The sequence below is a fragment of the Petaurus breviceps genome, unplaced genomic scaffold (genome assembly GCF_028583685.1).
Source record: "Petaurus breviceps papuanus isolate PSGF00001 unplaced genomic scaffold, PetGlider_PUasm1.0 90849, whole genome shotgun sequence".
In the NCBI taxonomy this organism is placed as follows: Eukaryota; Metazoa; Chordata; class Mammalia; order Diprotodontia; family Petauridae; genus Petaurus; species Petaurus breviceps.
This window is the reverse complement of record NW_027187361.1, coordinates 24574339-24589598: the sequence shown is the minus strand read 5'-3', so window position 1 is coordinate 24589598 and position 15260 is coordinate 24574339.

Sequence of the window (15260 nt, the reverse complement as noted above, 5' to 3'; positions counted from 1 at the left end):
AGAGGGCTAGCTAGGGACTGTCCTTGGAAGAACTCACACATTAAAAAGTTGGGGAAAGATCGAGGATACAGCAAAGAAAACAGAGAAAGAACTGGAGAGGTAGGGGGAGCATTCAGAGAGTGTAGTTAACTCTAAAGCCAAGGGAGAAGAAAGAAGCTTGTTGGAGAGGGTGGCCCACAGTGCTGGAGGCTATAGAAGTGCCAGAGGGTTTGAAGACTGGAAAAGGCCATTGTGTTTAGGAATTAGAAAGTAATTGGTTAAATCCAGCCTCAGACACTTAACACTTACTAGCCGTGTGACCTTGGGCAAGTCACTTAACCCCAATTGTCCCTCCCCACCCCCCAAAAAAGAAAGTAATTGGTTTCCTTAGAGAAATTTTACTAGGATGCTAAGGCCAGAAGCCTGATTACAATGGGTGGAGAAGAAAGTGAATAATGAGGAGGGGTGCTATCTACTATACAAAAACAAATATTTTTAAGCAGTGAAAGGGAGAAGTGAAAGTGAATGGGAGAACAGCTGCTGGATGGGGTAGAAAAGGCCAGTGAAGGCTTCTTTAGGTTTTAGAAGACCTGAGAACTTTCCAGGCAAATGTGAGGAAACTTCGTCAACTTTGCTGATTCAAGGGCATGATTTTGAGGGGAAAAAATTTAAGTAGAATTTGTACCTCAGCTGCCAGTACACTGTTAGCTAATGTTGTAGGGCACTTACTGTGTTGGAAGAATATTTGTATAGAACAAATTAGGACACAAATAAGTGAGCATCTGCACATTAATGAGCAAAAGGGAATATTGTTCAGTATGGCTTATTTAGGTAAAAGACCTTTCCTTCAAACTTTTTGAAAATGTGATTGTATTTTTCACATGCTATTAAGTATGCAATTATATGTGCAATTGGTCACGGCTCTTTTCAAGAAGCATTCAACAAGAAAAGGGACAAATTTTTCCCTTCAGTACTCACACACTTCTTAAAATGATGTTAAGTATCAGTGAATAGAGCGCTGGCCCTGGAGTCAGGAGGACCTGAGTTCAAATCTGGCTTCAGACACTAAACACAAAAACTAGCCAAGTGACCTTGGGCAGGTCACTAAACCTCAATTGCCCTACCTTCCCCCTCTCCCCAAAAATAATAAAATTATGTCAGTAAGAGAAATATAAAGATTTGTGAGCTGATTTTTTTTACTTGTGAGACTTGTAATTTTTCTTGCAAAAATTTTTCTATTTTGCATGAAAAATTATACCTTTAATCTGAGTTATATAATTTCTACATAATTCAATAAACATTTATTAAATGCCTACTGTATATAAGGCACTACACTGAGTAGAAAATATAGAGTCAGAAATGAAAGTCCCTGTCCTAGGATCTCATATTCTACTGGATGGATGGAATAGCAACCCAAGTATAGAAGAGAAAACACATACAAATCCATCAATCAACAAACATGCATTTATTGGGTGCCTATTACATGTCTGTCACTGTCTTAGTATATGAATGAATAATTCAGAATTCAATAAAGCAAAATGAAATAATTCCTGTTCACATGGAGCTTGCATTCTAATGGAGAGATTCTAAGTACTATACAGGCAAATGCAAAATAAATGTTAAAAAATAAAAAGTAGTTAAATATAAGGTAGTTGGAGAGAGAGGATACTAACAGTTGGGGAGATAAGGAAAGGTTTCATGCAGCTAGGTGGCACAATGGATGGCGTGCTGGGCCTGGAATTGGAAAGACATGAGTTTAAATGTGGCTTCATATATTTACTAGCTGTATAACTCTGGTCCAGTCACTTAACCGTTCTTTACCTTAGTTTCCCCAACTATAAAATGGGAATTATAATAAGACTTACCTCCCAGAGTTCTGTAAGGATCAGATGAGATAATATTCATTAAAAATTTAGCAGAGTGTCAGAAATGTAGTAGCTGCTTAATAAATGCTCATTTTCTTTCTCCTATAAGGTGGTACTTAAAACTTTGTTTGGACTACTCAGTGCAGCAGCAGCCCTCCTCTCTCCACAGTGGTCAGCTACGACCCCCTGACTCCCCAGCAACCATGTCCAAGGGATCCACAGTTGGCATTGATCTTGGCACCACTTACTCCTGGGTGGGAGTCTTCCAACATGGGAAAGTGGAGATCATTGCTAATGACCAAGGAAACAGGACCACCCCAAGCTATGTCATCTTCACCGACACAGAACGTTTAATCATTGATGCTGCAAAGAATCAAGTTGCAATGAACCCCACCAATACAGTTTTTGATGCCAGACATCTGATTGGTCGCAGATTTGATGACGCAGTTCTACAATCAGACATGAAGCATTGGCCTTTTACGGTGGTGAATGACGCAGGCAGGCCTAAGGTCCAAGTGGGACCAAAGGGGAGCCAAAAGTTTCTATCCAGAGGAAGTGTCTTCTAAGGTCTTGAACAAGATGAAAGAAATTGCTGAAGCTTACCTTGGGAAGACTGTCACAAATGCTGTGGTCACAGTACCAGCCTATTTCAACGATTCCCAACGTCAGGCCACCAAAGATGCTGGAACCATAGCTGGTCTCAATGTGCTTCAAATCATCAATGAGCCAACTGCTGCTGCTATTGCTTATGGCTTTCACAAAAAGGTTGGTGCCGAGAGAAATGTGTTGATCCTTGACCTTGGAGGTGATACTTTTGATGTCTCCATTCTTACCATTGAAGATGGTGTCGTTGAGGTCAAGTCCACAGCTGGGGACACCCACTTGGGTGGGGAGGACTTTGACAACCAAATGGTCAACCATTTCATTGCCGAGTTCAAGTGAAAGCACAAGAAGGACATCAGTGAGAACAAGAGGGCTGTTCGCCGTCTCCACACTGCTTGTGAACATGCAAAGCACACCCTCTCTTCCAGTACCCTGGCCAGTATTGAGATTGACTCCCTCTATGAAGGTATCTACTTCTATACATCAATCACCCAGGCCTGTTTCGAAGAGCTGAATGCTGATCTCTTCCGTGGCACCCTGGACCCTGTGGAGAAGGCCTTAAGAGATGCCAAGCTACATAAGTCTCAGATTCATGACATTATCCTGATGGATGTTTCCACTCGAATCCCCCAAATCCAGAAGCTTCTGCAAGAATTCTTCAATGGCAAGGAGCTCAATAAGAGTATCAATCCTGATGAGGCTGTTGCTTATGGTGCAACTGTCCAGGCTGCCATTTTGTCTGGAGATAAATCTGAGAATGTGCAGGACTTGCTGTTGTTGGATGTCACTCCTCTTTCCCTTGGAACTGAAACTGCTGGTGGAGTTATGACCGTTCTGATCAAACACAATACCACCATCCCCCCAAGCAGACACAGACCTTTACCACCCATTCAGAAAACCAGCCTGGTGCGCTTATTCAGGTTTACGAAGGTGAGAGAGCGATGACAAAGGATAACAACCTGCTTGGCAAATTTGAGCTCACAGGAATTCCTCCAGCACCCAGGGGTGTTCCTCAGGTTGAAGTAACATTTGACATGGATGCAAATGGCATCCTCAGTGTTTCTGCTGTGGATAAGACCACAGGCAAGGAGAACAAGATCATTATCACCAATGATACAGGACATCTGAGCAAAGAAGACATTGAGCGTATGGTCCCAGAGGCTGAGGATGAAAAGCAGAGAGACAAGGCCTCTTCCAAGAATTCTCGTGAATCTTAGCTTTCAACATAAAGCAACTGTAGAGGATGAAAAACTGCAAGGCAGAATTGGTGATGAAGACAAACAGAAGATCCTTGACAAATGTCATGAAATGATCAACTGGCTGGATAAGAACCAGGCTGCTGAGAAGGAAGAACCCAAGCATCAGCAGAAGGAATTGGAGAAGGTCTGCAAGCCCATCATTCCTAAGCTGTGCCAGAGTGCAGGGGGCATGCCGGGAGGCACGCCTGGGAGGCCCAGGGGGTGGAGCAGCCCCGTCTGGAGGTGCTTCTTCTGGACCCACCATGAAGAGCTCGACTAAACACACCAGAAAGAGCATTGCACACAGCTTTCCAAAACTGGAAGGACTCACATTTGTAGCCAAGGCAGTAGCAGTTTAAAAGTAACATTTAAGCTACTGTGTAAATCTGGGCATTCTGAATACTTGAATGTGTGCAGAGGGAGAGAGAAGTGAACAACATTGCACTTTATCAGTACTGTAAACAAGTGGAAATGCAATTGTCCTGGAGAATAAAATCTATTTAAAATTGGCACCATAAAAAAAAAAAAAAAAAACTTTGGGCAGGTAGGCGGCAGAGTGGATGGAGTGCCAGACCTGAAGTCAGGAAGACTCATCTTCTTATGTTCAAATCTGGACTCAGACACTTACTAGCTGTGTGACCCTGGGCAAGTCTCTTAATCCTGTATGCCTCAGCTCCTCATCTGTAAAATGAACTGGAGAAGGAATGGTGAAGCCATTACAGTATCTTTGCCAAGAAAACTCTAAAGAAGGTCACAAAGAATCAAACACAACAGAAATTACTGAACAACAAAAACGACAAACTTTGTCTTGATGGAAAAGATGGATTTTGTGAGAGTTAGGTGAGGAGAAAATCAGTCAAAAAAACATTTATTAAGCATTTACCATTTTTGAGATGCATTCCAGGCATGGGGGATAGTCAATGGAAAGATACTTTACCAGAAATGAATTGTGTGAGGCCAGGTTTTCTGGTTCACACTCGGTGGAGGAAAATAGTAACATCAGATGAGTCCTAAAGATGCTTTGTGACCAGATTGCAAAGGGCTTTAAAAGCTAAATAGGGAAATTTGTATTTTATTCTAGAGGCAGTAATAAGCCACTGAAGCTGATTCAATAGGCCAGTGACATAGTCAGCAACACTTAAGGAACACCATTTTCACAGTCTTGTGTAGATGGATTGTAGTGGAAATATTGGGGCAGCTCTGGGAAGCCCCTTGAATCTTTCATCATCACTAGACCCAAGTCTCTGTTACTCTGGGCCTAGCCTAGCCCATCCATTGTCCAACTAATTCTTACTCTTGATCCTATCAAAATATCTGTACCCAAATATCTGTCATCTCCAGGTAGCCTTCAGCTATTTCCCACCCTTAATCCCATTCCTGGAGTCTGACCTCAGTTTCTTCAAGATCCTCCTTAGACTCCTCCTCAAGACCCTCCCCAGACCCTTCCTCCAGACCACCCCTAGATCCTTCCCACAATCTTTCTGTATATAAGATCCCTCTTTCCTCCACAAAGGTGCTGAGATTATGTCAGATTGTTCTGGCCTGCTTGTCCAATACAAGCATCACAAATACTTAGGCTCCTTAAGAGTCTACTCATTATGGCAAATCTTTAATAAATGCTGTTTTACTTTGAAGGCTTGAATCGAATTCACTTGACAGGACCCGGAGTATCAGTATTTTGGGGTCCCTAGCACCCCTAAACCCCAAACCTCAACAGAGAGAGCCTTGAGAGAGGGAGATCAGTTAAAAGGATGTTGAAATAATGTAGGTGAGAGATCAGGGTCTGAACCAAGGTGGTAACTACAGGAGTGGAGAGAAGAGATTGGATGAAAGAAATATGGTGAAGGTAGAAATGGCGAGATTTTAGAACTGACTGGATTTGTGGAGTCATGGAGAGTGATGTGTTGAGGTTATGAACCTGACAGCCTGTAAGAACATAAATAGGGATGTTTGGAAGAGAGGTGGGTTTGGGAGGGAAAGATAGTGAGTACCTGTTTTGCATGGGCTGAATTTAAGATCTCTCTGAAACATCCAGTTGGAAATGTCCGCTAGACAATTGGGGATGCAGACATGAAGCTCCGAGAAGAGACTGGCGCGGAATAGATGCATTGGGGAGTCACCAGCATATAGAATCTATATTATAAATGATCATTAAACCTATGGGAGCTAATGAGGCTACCAAGAGGGTCTTGGACAGAACCTTGGGGAGCACCCATAGTTCACAAGTGTGATATGCATGAGCCAGCAAAGGAGGTAAGCATTCAGATATGTAAGGAGAGAGTAATGTCATAAAACCCAGAGAAAAGAGAGTATACAAGAGGCTGGTCAAAAATGTCAACTATAGTAAATAGGTTGAGAAGGATGAAGACTTAAAAAAGACCATTTGATATCCCAATTAAGAGATCATTGGTAACTTTGGAGAGAGCAGTTGAATGATTATGTTGGAAGACAGAGGGTAGAGGCTTGAGGAATGAACGAAAGAAAGAAGTGGAGAGACCAAGGTTAGACAGTTTTTGCAAGGAATTTGGCTGAGAAGTGGAGGAAGGACAAAGGATGATAGCATGAGGGGAAGAAGAGACCAGGGCATGTTTCAATGGAGTAATGAAGGAGCCTGTAGACACAGGGAGAACTTTGAGATTTAAGAGGGGACAAGACAGGAGAAAACAGAATCAATAAGGACATATCAGTCCACGAGCATTCAGTAAGCTCTTACAGTGTGCAAGGCACTATGCTAGGTGGTAAAGATACAAGTGTAAGGACTGAAACAGTCCGTGAAGAAAGTATTCCATTTTCTCCTTTAAAAAATGTCCTTGAGGGGTGGTCAGGTGGCTCAGTGAGTAAGAGCACCGGCTCCAGTGTCGGGATGACCTGGATCAAATCCGGGCTCAGATACTCAGCACCACACCCAGAAATAACTGGCCGTGTAACCTTGAGCAAGTTACTTAACCCTGATTGCTTTAAAAAAAAAAAATGTCCTTGATAGACATTCAGCAGATCCACCTGATGAAAAAATATGCTTACTACCTATAGAAATCCCTAACATTCTACTACCTTTTCTATGGGGCTTAAAGGACTTTGAGTATTTAAGAATGATCCTTTCAAATGGGTGAATTAATAGCAAGGCATTATGACTAACACCTTGAACGAATGGATTAGTTATCTGTTAGCTAAAGGCAAAATAGGCATTAGGACTTGGGTAAAGGTTAGAGAATTCCAAGTTATTTTATTTAAACTTTTACATAAAATAGGCAGTGGTCTATTGGTAAAGTATATTAATTGTAGAAATAACTATATTCTTCCATATTAATTCCATCTTTATTTTTTCCATTATATCCACATATACTTTCTTTTTCAGGAAGAGAAAATGAACACTGGAAGCAGCATGGTACAGTGGGGAAAGCAGTGACTCAGAAGTCAGAGGATTTAGGTTCAAATATCACCTCTAATGGCCACCGATGAGAGTCGGGATAAGTCATTTAATTTCCCTAAGTCTTAGCTTCCTTGTTGGTAAAATGATGGGAATAGACTATGTGGCCTCTTTAGTGCCTTTCAGCTCTAGATTCTCTTCTGGAACATTTGCCAGACATCTTACTTCTAGTCAGTAGGACATTGTGACTAGGAAACCTCTCCCTGATAAGTGCAGTCTGTGGGTGAAGAACAATGACCTTCTCTCTTTTGCTTACCACTTACCCTGGTTCAATTTATTTTCATGTCAAATCAGAAAAGATCTTGGAAATTTTTAATCCTAAATCAGATAATCTGGGACAAGGGACTATAATCTCAGCTCCAGACAAAATAGTTACAAAAAAATTTTTCTGTCTGGATTTTGTTAACAGGGTGCAAAGACTCATAGCTTTTGGCAAGATTAAAGAACTGTCAGCCTGCTCTTTTCAGCAAGAGGTTTTCTAGGTGAGATATTGAACCTAGCTTCTCTGATTTCTGACTCAGCTCTTTCCAGTGTACCAGGTTTCATCCCTGAATGTCCATAAGATGATATGGTTTACTGGTTCTCTTGTCAAGCTTTCTACAAATCTGTTTTTCTCTCTACTGTTTCTTATTGTTTTGTAAGGTGATATTGTTCACGATCTTCTATGATTCACCTTTGTAACATTTTACAAACAAATTTTTATTTTGAAAGTGGTTTCTCTTCATTCAATGAAACCAAGTGTTTTAAGTCGTAAGTCATTTGTAAGCAGTTTTAGTTTCCTCTTTGTGCTGATTTATACTGTTTAAATTTCATTATACTATAGTGATCATCAGTGTTGATGTCTGTTTTTTTATCCATTTCCATGGCCATGTTGAAGCTGTTTAAGAAGATCATGCCTGATCTTCTCATCTTTATGTTTTCTTGTCATTTGATGGTGTTTTTGATCTTGGATCTAATTAATCTGTGGTCTGATTATACAGACAGCTGATTCAGAAATTGCCCCCATGTCAATAACCAATTCTTTCCTTTCTATCAAAATGCCATCTGTTAAAACATAAGCAATTTCATTTTTTGCAATTAAATTAGTGCTATGTTCAGTGCTTCCAGATTCTATTCTTGAAGAAGGCATTAATAATATATAGGCTTGAGGTTTATGTGTTATCTATAAGCCTTTGTCCACTCTTGCTTATTATTCCTCAACAATATTTTTGCTCTCCTCCCCATGTCCACCTTTGCAATGAAATCACCGAATATTAAAGAATATTTTTTTTGCTTTTTTTTTTTTTGGAGGGCAATCGGGGTTAAGTGACTTGCCCAAGGTCACACTGCTAGCTACTTTTTGTGTTAAGTGTCTGAGGCCAGATTTGAAATCAGGTCCTCCTGACTCCAGGGCCGGTGCTCTATTCACTGTATCACCTAGCCACCCCTTATTAAAGAATATATTGATTTAATTTGGAAGGTCCTATTAGTTTCTTCATAGAATTTCTCTACCTTCTCATCCTCTACAGCAGATATTCACATTTGGGTTGCAACTATCTTCATAAGGGTTTCATCTGGAAATGCTTATCATGAGTGCTCTTAAACAAGATGTACAAGTATCCATGAAATCATGTTTCTTGTTGCTTTTGATTGCATATTAAAGCACATTCTTCAGTCTCCTTTATTTTCCTCTCTAGGGAGAACCTTGAAGTCATTCCTTCATATATCTGCAACTTTTTATTGCCGTCTAGTTTCACTGACATCAAAAAAGTCAAGATGCATATGATTTAGCTTCCTCTGATAATAAATCCATTCATTGGTCACTGGACAAAGAACTTTTAAAAAAATTGATTTAATATTTTATTTTTTTCCTAATTACATGTAAAAATAATTTTTAACATGTTTTTAAATATTTTGAGTTCAAATTCTCTTTCTTTCTCCCTTCTCTTTCCCCTCATTGAGAAGTAATTTGATATAGATTATACACGTGCGGTCACACAAAATATATTTCTATATTAGTCATGTTGTGAGAGAAAACACAGATCAAAAAAGAAAAATTCCCCCCAAAATACAGAAAGCAAAAAAAAAAAGTTTTCTTCCATCTACATTCAATCTTTATCAGTACTTTCTCTGGAGATGGATAGCATTTTTCATAAGTCCTTCAGAACTGTCTTGGGTCATTGTATTGCTGAGAATAGCAAAGTCATTCACAGTTGATCATCATACAATATTGCTGTGACTGTGTACAATGTTCTCCTGGTTCTGCTCATTTCACTTTGCATCCGTTCGTGTATGTCTTTTCAAGTTTTTTCTGAAATTGTCCTCTTCATCATTTCTTATAGTACAATAGTATTCCATCACAATCAGATACCACAACTTTTCAGCCATTCTTAAATTGATGGGCATCCTCTGAATGGACAAAGGTCTTATATTTAGTGTATCAATAGCTAAGCTGATATTTCTAGACAGGCAGAAAAAAAGATCATATTCCTAGCATCTTCTCCCCCTTTTCTGTCACTCAGGTACAGACCTGATAACAATTTTATAATTTTTTATTTGTTTCTTTCATGAGTGACCATGGGTATCATCATTCAGTGATGAGCTTGTAAGTGCCTAGGTAGGCTGAAACTTCCTCCATTAGAAAATATAAACTCCTTGAAGGCAGACATCTTTCTGCTTGTATTTGAATTCTCAGTGCTTATCACAGTGCCTGGCATATAGTAAGTGCTTAATAAAAGCTTGTCCAGTTGACCTGACTTGCTGAGCCTTACTTCAAGCCTTGTCAGCCTGGTAAAAGAAACTCCCAGAGCTTTAGCTCTTCTCACATTGCCTTTGAGAAACCAGTCACACAATAAGGAGGCATCAGAGACATCAGTGAAGGCTCCCTGATACACTTTCCATAGAATCTTGTGTATTATAATTATACATTCTTATTTCCTTACTAGACTGTAATCTCCACGAGGGTAAAGATTAGATTTTACCTAAACAATATACTTCATGGCCTAACACCATGCTCTATGACAGCAGGCACTTAATAATTGCTTATTGAATGAATAAATGAACAGGATTCTGTCAATACCCGAAGCAGTTGTTAGGACCCTACTAAAGTTGGCGATTCAATGAGTTTGTTCTTTTAAAAGAATCAGCAAAGCTTCACTCTGTTAAGCGCTCTTGCACTTAACACACACCCCTTGATTTGCTCGCAGACGGATTCATTTATTTTCTCTCTGCACCAAACTGCATTTGCCATCTGCTAGTTCAATCAATTGAGTGATCTAAATCCTTTTGAATGTGGCTGCATTGTTCCTCCTAATTTGCTCTGCCTGGCCAAATCCTCCCATCAGCGCTGCAGGGGCAGGGCTCACATAAATGGCTTGAAGTGGAGAATTTCTGAGACAGAAAATATATACTCAGATAACCTGCAAGAGTTTCTCATGTTCATTTATTCTGCGACACTAGAGGTCATGAAACAGTCGTGGTAATAAGTGCTGGCCTATATCTAGTCCCTAAAAGACATCACAGTGAGCAAAAAAGAAATCAGGCATTAGGGCAAATATAAGGAAAACCAGGCATTAGGCCAAAAAGAAATATAGTCTCCCTCTCCTTCTTACCCTCCTTTCATTTGGCTTCTCCTTAGTCCATGTGCATAAGGAAGCAAACATGCTGAGGGAGCCCTTTCAGTTGCCCTGATTTGGTTGGAAACCTTAGAGTAGTGATCTGATACAAGGCATTGATTACCTTGACTGATATCTTTAGGGGTCTGGGCAGAGCTGGTCTATAAGTCATATCCTTAGGAAGATTTTAGCAGGTGTCTAATAGTTTGAAATACTCAATTAAGGGCCCCCAGAATCAATCCATCTCTCTATCTGTAGACCTCCCCAAATGTTAAGATACTCTATAATTTGAAGAAGAATGACCCTAGGGAAGCTGCAGACTTTCCAAGTGTGTCCTGAACCCCAAGATATCTTTAGGAAATGAAACCACTGCAGTATCTTTGCAAGAAAACCCTAAATGGAATCACAAAGAGTTGGACACAACTGAACAACAATTACATGAGCCCTTTCCTGATCCCCTCCACTGCCAGTGCTTCCCTCCATTCAAATCACCTTGTATTTATTTCTTTTTCATTTATTTTATATATGCTTATTTGTGTACCTATTGTCTCCTTCACTAGGATGTAGAAAGCCCCTTGAAGGTAGGAACTGTGTCTTTTTCGTCCTTGTATTCCTAATGTTTAGAATAGTTTCTGGCACGTAGCAAGCTCTTAATGAATGTTTGTTGATTGCCTGAACTGTGTCAAAGAAATGATGAGGCTAACCTGACTTTAGGAGAAGGTTTGTGTTAAAGGCAGTGGAAGTTAAGGTCTCAAGGGTAAAGTGTGTTGGTGGAATGTTTAATGTTAGCCTAGAGAGTGTGGAATTGGTTTGGGAAGCAATAAGGAGGTATTGTGAAAATGTTTCTAAATAAAAACCAAGTTCTAGGGAGATGATTTTGGTAGAATTGGAGTGGAGAGACTCTGGGAAGCCCCATGAATTAGGAAGCTATTGTGGTAGAGCCCAAAAGAGAGATGAATGCTTAGAACAGGTAAGCGGCAATGGGAATGAAGGGCAAGGAACAAGGGTTGTTAGGAAGCTATTGTAGCAGAGTCCAAAAGAGAGATGAACGCTTAGAACCGGTTAGCTTCAGTGAGAATGAGGGTTACCCCACAACAGATTTCCATGACCCTGGTCTATACTAGTGGGCATTTCGGTATCATTTTTTTCCAGATATGCTTTTTTAGTTACTGTAATTTGTGCCTCCTTGTCATTGTTTTACATGAAGGATCATTTTATATAAGGTTTCTTTATAGCATTGGTTATTTGCTAAACATTCATCACAGAATATTATCTCTGAGGTTCTCTGGGGCTGCAGGTTGTGCATTTATAATCTGCTGCTCTCTCCTTATAATTCAGGCTCTTGAATATCATGTTTTCCCTGGTGATCAAAAGTACCACCAGGTAAATCTTTTCTCTCTTCCTTTATGAGTGATGCAACTGCCATTTTAGAACCTGGTCATTTCTCATTAAGACTGTATTCTACACATCTTTTTCTTATGGGACTAAATATTTTATCTCTTGTTGTATGTATTTGGAGTCTGTGATTATGGAAGCTGCTTATATTATTAAGCCTCTTGATTTAAAAAAATCTTTTGCTGATTAAATTCATGCAGTGATTAATTCTGCTTGTCTTTCATAATTCCCTTATTCCCATTCCAGTCTCCACGTACCTTTAAACATCAAAACAATGTCTCTTTGTCTTCCTTCCCCCATGCATAGCTCTCTGTGGCTCATGTTGGCCTTCTGAATTTTCACTAAATTAATTTCATTCTTATTTCACATGAATGTGTTTGAAATAACTACCTACTGTTTATAGCAGATCACAGGATCACAGATTTAGAGCTAGAAAGGACCCGAGAGACTGTTTAGTTCAAACCTTCATTTTACGTGTAAGCAGTATGTGGGACAGCCACCACAGCACCGTTCACATTGCTCACAAAGGGCACGTGGATGTTTGCTTTCTGAGCTGCTTAGCTCACTCCAATTTGCCTTCACTCTAGCAGGTCTAGATTCACAGAGAAGGACCACCACTCAGATTCTCTCAGGGTCTTCTTGTGGGGTTCGTTTTCTCCACTCACCACTTTATAGCCCCCAGTGATTCATTTTCATTTTCATAAACCAGCTACTCACAATGATGACCCTCTTAGATCTTAAACACAACTATTTATTTATTCATTTTGCTTTTTGGAAAGGGGAAGGCAGGGCAATTGGGGTGAAGTGACTTGCCCAAGGAAGCACGGCTAGTTAAGTGTCTGAGTCTGCATTTAAACTCAGGTCCTCCTGACTCCAGGTTCACTGTGCCACTTAGCTGCCCCCATAACTATTTATTTAGCAATAAGGCAAAATAAATAATATCATAGACTCTTGTATATTAAGACAAATGCAGTAATAGTAAATCAATTAAAATCCACTCATAAACTTGTATTATGCTCTCGCACCAATGCTCTCAGTATCCTTGGAGACGACAAACGGTCATACATTTACAGAAGCCTACTAGGGAGTCAGGAGGACCTGAGTTCAGATACAGCCTCGGACACTCGACACACTTACTAGCCGTGTGACTTTGGGCAAGTCATTTAACTCCAACTGCCCTCCAAAAAGCCAAAAAAAACACAAACAAACCAAAAAACAAAAAACAAAGAAGAGGCTTGAGCTAATTAAAATTAAAAAAAAAATGAAAAAGGAAAACGTTTTCACAGCTCTAGAATTGTACATTTTGTTATCTTTTGGTCTCAGAAACTATACATTAAAGTTCCCTGAGAACTAGTTTCTGTGTTGAACAAATGCTACTATTGCTAAGCTTAATTAACCCATGCTGTGCTTGACTAATACCTCACTAGGCATGATGTCTCCTCTAAACTACCTCATCTACTGGTGACTTCTCCGATTCTCTCTTTCCAAGCTGGGTTTTTTTTTTTTTTACTCACCTGGATTTATTCTTCCATAGCAATTATAGTATCTATCACTTCTAGCTTCAAGCTTAGATGATTCACTTCTGAAACCTAACATTTCACCGCTTGTTTTCTCCTCTAATCATTCTGGATTCCCATTCTAGGTCCTTTCTGGGAACAATCCTCCCTTAGCTTATTATTAGTTATAAAATTTTCATTTTCTCTCTATAATCAGTTCTGCTGTCCCTATCTCTCCAGTATACTATATCTTGTCACATTGAAATAAAATAAAACGAACTAATTCAGACCTCTATCAGAGGAACCATCTCTGTTAGAATTCTAAAAAAGTGGACTAAATAACTCAAGCCACAAACTATTCCATGTCAAAGGGCAGAACCTTCAAGGGATAGTACCTCACATATGAGGAAGCTGAGGCCCCAAAAGATTAAATGACTTGTTCAAGGCCATACAGGTATGTTTCAGAACCAGGATTTAAACCCATGTCCTCTCACTTCCAATCTATCATTTGTTCTACTCTGCTATCCTGCTCCCCATTCCAATCATTTTTCTTTCGTTCTTTATTTTTCACTACTTTAGTAGATTTGTGACATTTTCCTATGAGTATTTCATCCCCTAGTGAAGCTTGACCTCATCTATGCCTTCCCATCCTGACTTGTCCATGTTTTCCTGTATATTTCTACCGGAGATCACGAAAGGTCCTAGGAGACTTCTAGATTGCTTGATACTATGCAGGGAGCAGTGGAGCATAACAATTAGCTGTCCATTATCTCTCCCTCTTACTACATGACTAGACTGCCTCCTTTTCCATTTGATGATATCACGTATGCTTTTTTGGGTGTGCATTTCCTCACTGATGATACTGTTTCTGCCTGTCCACTCCGTCCTCATCTTTTTTCAAAGCACAGCTCAGGCCCCACTTCCTTCCTACATGAGGTCTGATCCTCCCAAGTTCTCAGCACTCTCTGCCTCTTAAATTACTTTGTAATTACTTAACTGTGTCCACATGGTATCCTCCTTGAGAGCAGAGGTGTCCTTGTTTTGTTTTGTTTTGATTTATTCCTCATATCCCTAGGACCTAGCACACCACTGGGTACATAGTAGATCTTTATAAATATTTATTCAACTGAACTTAACTAAATCCGTGCCCATCATGTTCCTTCTCATTGCCTCTCAGAGGACTTAAATTTAATTCTTCAGAGATTGAAGTATCCCATGACTCAGCTGAATTCAGTTGACTTGAATTGTCTAAGGTCACACCCCTAGTTTGTGACAGAGTCAAGACCAGGCCTCAGGTCTCCCAGACTCCAAGGCTCTCACCTTGACACCATATGGTGGATCTTTCATTGTCCTGGGTGTCATTTATTTTTTGACTACCACCAAGATAATTCATTCTTGTTAAAATTTATATTTTACTCTTTACCAACCTTCATTTGTATTGAAACTCCCCTCAAAGAAGGTCATGCAGTAATTTCCTCAACTGTGCCCCAGCTTCATTTCTAGTTCCATATCTTCAAAGTTACTAATGTTATAGGGGCAGATAAAATTTCTAGGCTTTATTTCCAGCTCCACTATTGATCTGGCATTTCATTTTACAGATGAATTAAGTGCTCATGGTCACATAGCTAGTAAATGTCAGGGACTGAATTTTAAGCTAGATTGTC